This window comes from Peromyscus leucopus, chromosome 20 (assembly GCF_004664715.2).
Source record: "Peromyscus leucopus breed LL Stock chromosome 20, UCI_PerLeu_2.1, whole genome shotgun sequence".
In the NCBI taxonomy this organism is placed as follows: Eukaryota; Metazoa; Chordata; class Mammalia; order Rodentia; family Cricetidae; genus Peromyscus; species Peromyscus leucopus.
Genome location: NC_051080.1, coordinates 3,590,883 through 3,600,019, shown reverse-complemented (window position 1 = coordinate 3,600,019; position 9,137 = coordinate 3,590,883).

Below are 9,137 nucleotides of genomic sequence, written 5' to 3'. Positions count from 1 at the left end.
CCTCCAGGATCCCGCCCTGTGTGAGTTCCTGTCCTGACTTCCTTCAGTGAACAGTGATGTGGCAGTGTGAGCCAAATAAACCCTTTCCTCCCCCAGCTTACTGCTTCTTCTTCTTCTTCTTCTTTTTTTTTTTTTGTTAAGATTTATTTATTTATTATGTAAACAGTGTTCTGTCTGCATGTATGCCTGCAGGTCAGAAGAGGGCACCAGATCTCATTACAGATGGTTGTGAGCCACAATGTGGTTGCTGGGAATTGAACTCAGGACCTCTGGAAGAACAACCAGTGCTCCTAACCGCTGAGCCATCTCTCCAGCCCCTGACTTGCTTCTTGATCATGGTTTTTGGTTGCAGCAATGGAAACTAAGACAGCTACTAACACAGCATGACAGAAGTTCGGCCACCAGACGCCCTGTGGGAGGCGGGAGGCGGGAGGTGGGGGGGGTAAGGGAGTGGGGGTGGGGGGTGGGAGGTGGGGTGAGGGGGTGGCCAGCGCTCCTGGGGGATCCTGCTGTGAGCTGTGCACTCCTGCACATAGCCAAGTGCAGGGGCTCCAGCGAGACCTGGCGCAGGACAAGAGACGCCCAGCAAACCTGGCCCTGGCAGCAAACCTCCATAGCAACCCACGTGTACTGTTTGCTAGAGGAAATAAGAAAGCAGCCCGGCGCCCCCAAAACTGTCGGGTGAGATATCGCATGGTGCCATTTGCTTTGTGGCTGGAGAGAGAATGTGACAGGACATGGGAAGCCAGATGACCCAGAACGTTCGGCTGCGCATCCGCCCCGGGGCACTAGCAGCCGAGGTGGGAAGGCAAAGGGCAGCGGCGCCCACTCCGCACTGCAGAGGGCAGCATCCGACCCGGGCTCTGCAGGAGCCCTCGTGGGGTTCCGGGACTGCGAGGCTGCTGGGGCGGGCTCTTCTAAAAAACGGCTTGTGAAAGGAAGAGAAAACAAACGATCGGGTGACACCAGACTCCGGTTGGAGAAACTGATTATGTAAAGCTTTCCCTGGGAGATTTAAAGGTGACGACTCCGTTTTAACAGCTGCTGTTCAGCAGTTGGGCACGCCACGGGGGCAGCAGGCATTCGGGTTTTATAAAGTCCCCGAATCTGGCGGACAAGGAAGAAGCAACTCAACAAACAACGCCGTGGGATGCGAACAAATGACATCAGCCACCAGTGTGACCCAAGCCAATCTCCTGCCGGAAAACGCTCAGCCTGCTCTCACTTCACAGACGCTGCGGAGAGCCGGCCACGCTCATGGGCTCACACCAGTGTCTCCCCACACATCAGTTCCGGGAACAGTTTCATTATTTCCTTGTTACCGGTTTTTAAGACGAGCCCTCGCTGGCCTGAAAGCCACTGACTTTCTCTTGTTCATGTGGAGGTCAGAGGACGGGTCTCCAGAACTGGCTCTATCCTGCCACCTTGTGGGGCCCAGGGACGGAGCTCAGGTCATCCGGGCTGAGCCATCGCCAAGGCTCTTACATAACAGTTTCACTGGGCTGTTCCTACACTCAGATTATGAAGATACCTACTCATCCATCATAAAATTGAACTTAAGCTGCTTATCTCGGCATTGAGGGCCACCCGTCAACAGATGCTTCCACACTTTTCCCAGCTTTGTGGGTGCAGGGGATGGGGAGACCAACACCTGAACCCACATCCAATTGCTGCCTCTTACTGGTATCTTATTTATTTTCGAGACAGGGTTTCTCTGTGTAACTTTGGCCCCTTTCCTGGAACTCACTCTGTAGCCCAGGCTGGCCTCGAACCCACAGAGATCCGCCTGCCTCTGCCTCCCGAGTGCTGGGATTAAAGGTGTGCTCCATGGCCAAGCCCTTTCTAGTATTTTATTGACTTAGTAAAAGAGAACCGTTCCATCTCCATGAAAGGACATGAGAGGGAGGCGAGGCAGCGCCCAGAGCGCTCTCTAAACTCTAGAACTGTTAGCGCCAGAGCTGAGGCGGCTCCCTGCTCACTCTGGCCACAGCGCCGCTCCTTAGGCACGTCTGAGAAGAGAAATGTTGCAGCTCTTCCTACAAGAAAGAGATATTTTTCTTCCATAAATGCAGCTTAGGAATCCAAACAGAGTTATGCACTACAATGTTTTCTGAAGGTTCGGGTTTTTATTAATGGAGCATTTTATTTTCTTCTTAAATATGCTTTTTATTTTTCATTGAAAGACAGCAGTTCTGGATCTTTGTGTGGTGGTCTGGCATTCAACCCACTGGTACAACATGTAGCATTAGTGTGTTTTTAGAAATATTCCACATGCTTGAGTGTTTTGTCTGCATCTGTGGACCACATGCCCCCCCCCCCATGCCTGTGGAGGTCAGAAGAGGGCACTGGATCCCCTGGAACTGGAGCTACGGATCATTGTGAGCTGCCATGTGGGTGCTGGGAATTGAACCCAGGTCCTCTGCAAGAGCAACAAGTGCTCTTAACCACTGAGCCACCTCTCCAGCCCCAGTGACAGACTCTCCAAAAACAGTTCGAGTGCTGTAGCCTCGTTGGCCCTAGTGGTTTATGGGAGGAAATGTCAGAGAAAGCAAATTACTAATGAACTGGTGAGATGCGGCAGCACAGGCCTTTAACCCCAGCATGTGGGAAGCAGAGGCAGAGGCTTTCTGTGAGGTGGAGGCTATCCTGGTCTACAGAGCGAGTTTCAGGACAGCCAGGGCTATCTAGGAAGACCCTGTCTCAAAAAAAAAAAAAAAAATTAATAGATACACGGATTGGTAAACTGTCAGTCCACATTTTTTTTTTTTTCTGTGCTGCTTTTATCTTTTCATACTCCGGGGAAGATTTAGAGTATTCTAGACTCCTGGGGAAAATTCTAAAAAGAAACATTTGACAAAATCACACACGGATGACAAGTCGGGAAAAGGTAAGAATTACGCTAAAATGGTAAAAACTGGGTCCGATCCTTACCTTTATGGAGAAGAAGGTTATCTATATAACCTGGAAACTCTGAGAAGAAAATGTAGGTCTTCTCCTTAAACAGCCACCACCAAGGGGCTGGAGAGATGGCTCAGCACTTAAGAGACCTGTCTGTTCTTCCAGAGGACCCAGGGCCAGTTCCCAGCTCCCACCCGTGTGGCAGCACACAACCATCTGAAACTCCAGTTCCAGGGCCCTGACACCCTCTGTTGGCCTCCATGGGACTGCATGCACACCAAATACATGCACGCAAAACATACATGCACACCAAATACATGCACGCAAAACAAATACATGCACGCAAAACATCCGTACACAAAGAATCATATAAAATATATTCCTGCAGGCCAGAGATGCTCCTTCGCAGCACGGTGCTCGTCTGGATTGGATCTTCAGTGCCTCAAGAAAAAAAATGTCCCTACAATAAACACACCATTTCAGGAGGAAAACACAGCCAAGCTTCTGTATGAGCACCGTGTCTCCCCCTCCAATGCCACATGTAAAACATTCAACTCAGAAGTCACCTCTTTTGTCTTTCCCAATAAGCCTGTTCTCAACTTAGAAATCTATCTCCACCCACCGGTCTGTCTTGGGGAATCACCTCCATCAGCTCCTCTCCCCCCAGGCACAGCAGCATGGGAATCCACTCACTGTCCCCCTCTTTCCCCAGGCACAGCAGCATGGGAATCCACTCACTGTCCCCCTCTCCCCAGATGCAGCATGGGAATCCACTCACTGTCACCCTCCCCCCAGGCACAGCAGCATGGGAATCCACTCACCGTCCCCCTCCCCCCAGATGCAGCATGGGAATCCACTCACTGTCACCCTCTCCCCCCAGATGCAGCATGGGAATCCACTCACTGTCACCCCCTCCCCCCAGATGCAGCATGGGAATCCACTCACTGTCACCCCCTCCCCCCAGATGCAGCATGGGAATCCACTCACTGTCCCCCTCTTTCCCCAGGCGCTGCAGCATGGGAATCCACTCACTGTCACCCTCCCCCCAGGCACAGCAGCATGGGATCCACTCACTGTCACCCTCCCCCCAGGCACAGCAGCATGGGAATCCACTCACCGTCCCCCTCCCCCCAGATGCAGCATGGGAATCCACTCACTGTCACCCTCCCCCCAGATGCAGCATGGGAATCCACTCACCGTCCCCTCATCCACTACCGTTAGCTCTCTAACACTCCATAAACCAGCTCCAAAAAGCCTTTCTGGAGTCTCATGTAACACCTGGGTGCTGACCGCTCCTGCAAGCCACTGCATCCTCTCAGCTCCCTTCCCTCCCTCACCCCCTCCTTCCCTCACCCCCTCCCTCCCTCACCCCCTTCCTTCTTTATATTTAAAAACTTTTATTTAGGAGACAAGGTCTCCCTGGGTAGCCCTGGCTGGCCTGGAACTTACCATGCACACTAGGCAGCAAGTGCACACAGTAAAGGCGTATGGAATTCTGCCGCGCTCTAGCTGCATGACTGCACATGCTCAGTTCAGGAGCTAGACAAGGCAGCTTGCATCTTACATGTCATCAGTGTGCACTGGTGATTACGTATGCACAGCGTGGTCACACAATCTGCGCACGCGTGGAGTAGCTCCATAAGCCCATCTCACCTTAAAGAGTTGTGACTCGGACCCCACCCTCTCTCTCTGTTCTGTTCTCTCCCCCCCATCTCTGTCTCTCTCTGCACGTGCTCCTTCCCAGGCCTGGTTCTCTCGTCCCCCCCCCCCCACCTCTTCCTCTAATAAAGCTCTGATTCTGATACTGGGGTCTGTCGTGGCCATGATCTTTCCAAACGGTAACCAGCACCAATTATCATTCTTACGGTCACTATCGGCCGTGTGTGTGTGTGTGTGTGTGTGTGTGTGTGTGTGTGTGTGTGTGTGTGTGTGATCATCTATGGGGATGTCCACAGTGAACACTACAGGATAAAGCAGGTGCTGGGAACAGAACTCAGGGTCTGCAGGAGGAACAAGGGCTCTAACCACTGAGCTGCCTCTCCACCGCACCCCCATCCTGGGCTCTTTGCTTCTTCTGAATCTCATTCTCTCATCCTCTGGCCCAGCCGGCCCTGCTGAGCGCTGAGATCACCCGTGCCTGGTCAGCTGACTCACCTGCGGCGGCTCCATGCTAGGCTTCTTGCTGACGGGGCACTTCGTCTTAACAAATGTCCCTGCGGTAGTCACTCACCTTTGACCTTTGTGCAAATGACCCCAGCCCTTGCTTCCTGTTTCCTCTCAAGGGAAAGTTAAAAACCAGAGTTATGCTTTCAGTGCTTAGAGACCTAAGCTGCCATCACCTGCCACATTTTCCTCTCACAGAGGGAGGAAAGGGTCACGGGGCAGGACTGGACCTGGCTGGCTAAGGATGAGGAGCCTGCCTCCTTTCTTACAGCGGTCTTCCCCCTCCCTGCAGGGGTCCCTTCCCCCTCCCTGCAGGGGTCCCTCCCCCTCCCTGCAGGGGTCCCTTCCCCCTCCCTGCAGGGGTCCCTCCCCCTCCCTGCAGGGGTCCCTCCCCCTCCCTGCAGGGGTCCCTCCCCCTCCCTGCAGGGGTCCCTCCCCCTCCCTGCAGGGGTCCCTCCCCTCCCTGCAGGGGTCCTCCCCTCCCTGCAGGGGTCCTTCCCCCTCCCTGCAGGGTCCCTCCCCCTCCCTGCAGGGGTCCCTCCCCTCCTGCAGGGGTCCCTCCCCTCCCTGCAGGGGTCCCTCCCCCTCCCTGCAGGGCTCCCTTCCCCCTCCCTGCAGGGATCACTTCCCCTCCCTGCAGGGTCCCTTCCCCTCCCTGCAGGGCTCCCTTCCCCTCCCTGCAGGGCTCCCTTCCCCCTCCCTGCAGGGTCCCTTCCCCCTCCCTGCAGGGGTCCCTTCCCCCTCCCTGCAGGGGTCCCTCCCCCTCCCTGCAGGGCTCCCTTCCCCCTCCCTGCAGGGATCACTTCCCCTCCCTGCAGGGTCCCTTCCCCTCCCTGCAGGGTCCCTTCCCCTCCCTGCAGGGGTCCCTTCCCCTCCCTGCAGGGGTCCCTTCCCCTCCCTGCAGGGGTCCCTCCCCCTCCCTGCAGGGGTCCCTCCCCCTCCCTGCAGGGGTCCCTCCCCCTCCCTGCAGGGGTCCCTTCCCCACCCCTCAGCCCACCCCTTCCTCCCAGAAGCCTTCACTTTCACTTCTCCCTCCGAACCCTTTCCCTGTTGGCTGCCACATATTTGCTGCTACTGGTTTTGTTATGTGTTGTTTTGGGGTGTGTGTGTGAGTGTGTGTGAGAAGGTATGAGAGAGTTGTGAGAGTGTGAGTGTGTGAGAGTGTGTGAGTGAGTGAGAGTATGTGTGTGAAAGCGTGTGTGAGAGAGACGGTGTGTGTGAGTGTGTGAGTGTGAGAGTGTGTGTGAGACAGTGTGTGTGTGTGAGTGTTACAATGAGTGTCAGAGTGTGTGTGCGTGTGTTACTAGGGACTAAACCAGCATTGTCAGATTTTTAAAGATGTGAAATTCATTTCTTTTCTTCTTTTTTAAATCCCTGCGTTCCATTAGGAGACCAAGAGTCCGGACTGGCAGACAGTGGTGTATTAACTAAACACATCTGCCCGGGGATCATGCACTATACAGCCAGACAGATTTTGTCTTTTTTTTTTTTGAGACAGGGTTTCTCTGTGTAGCCCTTGCCATACTGGATCTCACTCTGTAGCCCAGGCTGACCTCGAACTCACAGAGATCCGCCTGCCTCTGCCTCCTGAGTGCACCACCACGGCCCGGCTCCATTTTGCCTATTGATGGAATTGTTCCATTTGTAAAGTTTTTTTTTTTTTTTTTGTTTTTGTTTTTTTGTTTTTTCGAGACAGGGTTTCTCTGTGTAGCTTTGCGCCTTTCCTGGAACTCACTTGGTAGCCCAGGCTGGCCTCAAACTCACAGCGATCCGCCTGGCTCTGCCTCCCGAGTGCTGGGATTAAAGGCGTGCGCCACCAACGCCCAGCTCCATTTGTAAAGTTTTACACATCAAAACCCTGTGAATTTGACCAGGTTGTTCACCAATCACCTCTGGACAGTGGTGTCAGTTTTAACTTGTTTTACAACATTACACATTTATTAGGTTGTGCGGCGAGCTCCTCGGCCAGCGAGGAAGAACGACCACCACGTGAGGATTCTTCTCAGATCACACTTTACTGGAGCGCCTCTTGGTTAAGGGAGAGCGGGAGGTGAGGGGCCCCGAGGACTAAACTGCAGCTGCTTATAAAGGGAATCAGGCAAACGTGCCGAACTGTGATTGGGTCCTGCCAGAATGCAAGCACGGGGAGCCACGGGATAGGCTGAGGACATAAGGCCAATTACCATACTCGTGCATCATAGCCAAATATGGAGTTGGAGTTGTTTTGAATAGCGGCTCCCTACATCTCCCCCCTCTTTGTTAATTAAGCAGCAGGAGAGAGTATAGGTCTGATTTCTGCAACACAAGTATTTCATCCGATCAGGTCCCCACCTCATGATGTGTTGACCGATCGAGGATGAGTTAACTGTGCATAATTGCCTGCATACCTTCCCGAGTGCAATGGACCAACCAGTCCCTGGGGTGCAAAGGCTATGCATGTAACAATTGTCCGCATACCTTCCCATGTGCAATGGACTAACCAGTCCCTGGGGTGCAAAGGCTATGCATGTAACAATTGTCCACATACCTTCCCAAGTGCAATGGACTAACCAGTCCTAAGGGTGCAAAGGCTATGTGACTCCCTATGCAGTCAGACTTGCTCTCCTTGAAGGAAGGAAAATGTCCTACACTTCAAGTGCAGTGCACGAGCCTGGCATCCTGTGCTCAATACAAGTATGTGAAAGCTGTCCATATACCTTCCCGAGTGCAATGGACTAACCAGTCCCAGGGGTGCAAAGGCTATGCGTGCAACAATTGTCCACATACCTTCCCGAGTGCAATGGACTAACCAGTCCTGGGGGTGCAAAGGCTGTGTGGATATTAGGTATTCTTTAAGGCAGAAAGCCAGATCTGAGGGGAGGAGCCACACTCCAAAGCGGCTAATGCTTGAGTGATAATGACCTTGTCCTTTTTTGTACATGCTCGCAAACGGCAGACCAACCACAGACAAAACACGCATCCTCCAAGGCAGCATGCCCAAAATATACCCACCCCCACCCATTCTTTAAACAGGGAAGAGGTAGAAGCAATCCAGGAGGACAGTCCCTCCGCCATGCTGAGGTCCACTCGTGTGGAGTTGATGGTCACCACTGCCACTCTCAGTTTCTCCAAGGTCTCTTCAAATTCTCCGGACCAATTTCCTATAAGATAACTGGACAATTGTTTAGACAAATTCGCTGCTCAGGAACCATTTTGGAATTGCACACTAGTGACACACAAACCAGGCATCCTCCACTCACAGCCCAACTGAACCAGCTGCCAAAGGATGTCAACTTGTTCTTGTACCAAGTCAATGCACTGGTTAAGCACCATAATGCCGCCTTTCAACTGTGCATTTAGAGAAGTAGAGGTATGAAGGATGGTTTGGAGCCATTAACTCCTTCCACCTGAAGAGGCTGAAATGGCCAAGCCTGCATCTCTGGAGACAGGGACCAGCTGCAGCAGTTTGAACCTCCACTGCAAAGGTGATGCCTAGCACCTGGCCCCCAGCCAGCACAAGGATTCCCCATAACCTCTCTGAGAATTAGAATAACAAGTAATGTGTGAACACCATAATTCCCTCCTTGGAGCATAATTAAAGGAGCTACGTCAGAGCAGCTAGCATCCATTCGTGCAGCTCGTGTGGCTGCAAGGACTGCTGCCGCTAGGCCAGCATTACTTAGCGGTCCCCCAATTTCCCGACAGGCTTTTAGCCAAGCTTCTAATCCCTTTCCTTTCCATGGGATAATGGTCCTACGACATTCTTTTGTGCTTTGCTCATATACTAATTGTTGAACCAGAGGCATAACTGTTTCTACATCACCAAATATCTTTCCTGCTGCCTCCATCATTCTAGCTACGAAATCTGAAAAAGGTTCATTCGGGCCCTGACTGATATTAGTCAAATTCCCTGATACTTCTCCTTTATTTGGTAATGATTTCCAAGCTTTAGAATAAATCTCATTTATCTGTTGATAAACTTCAATAGGATATGCCGTCTGATTTAGGGTCCATTGTCCTTGACCCAGTAGCATGTCAGCCGTCCACTGTGGTCGATTATTCTGAAGATTAATTCTAGCTTGTGCCTGGGCTCTATC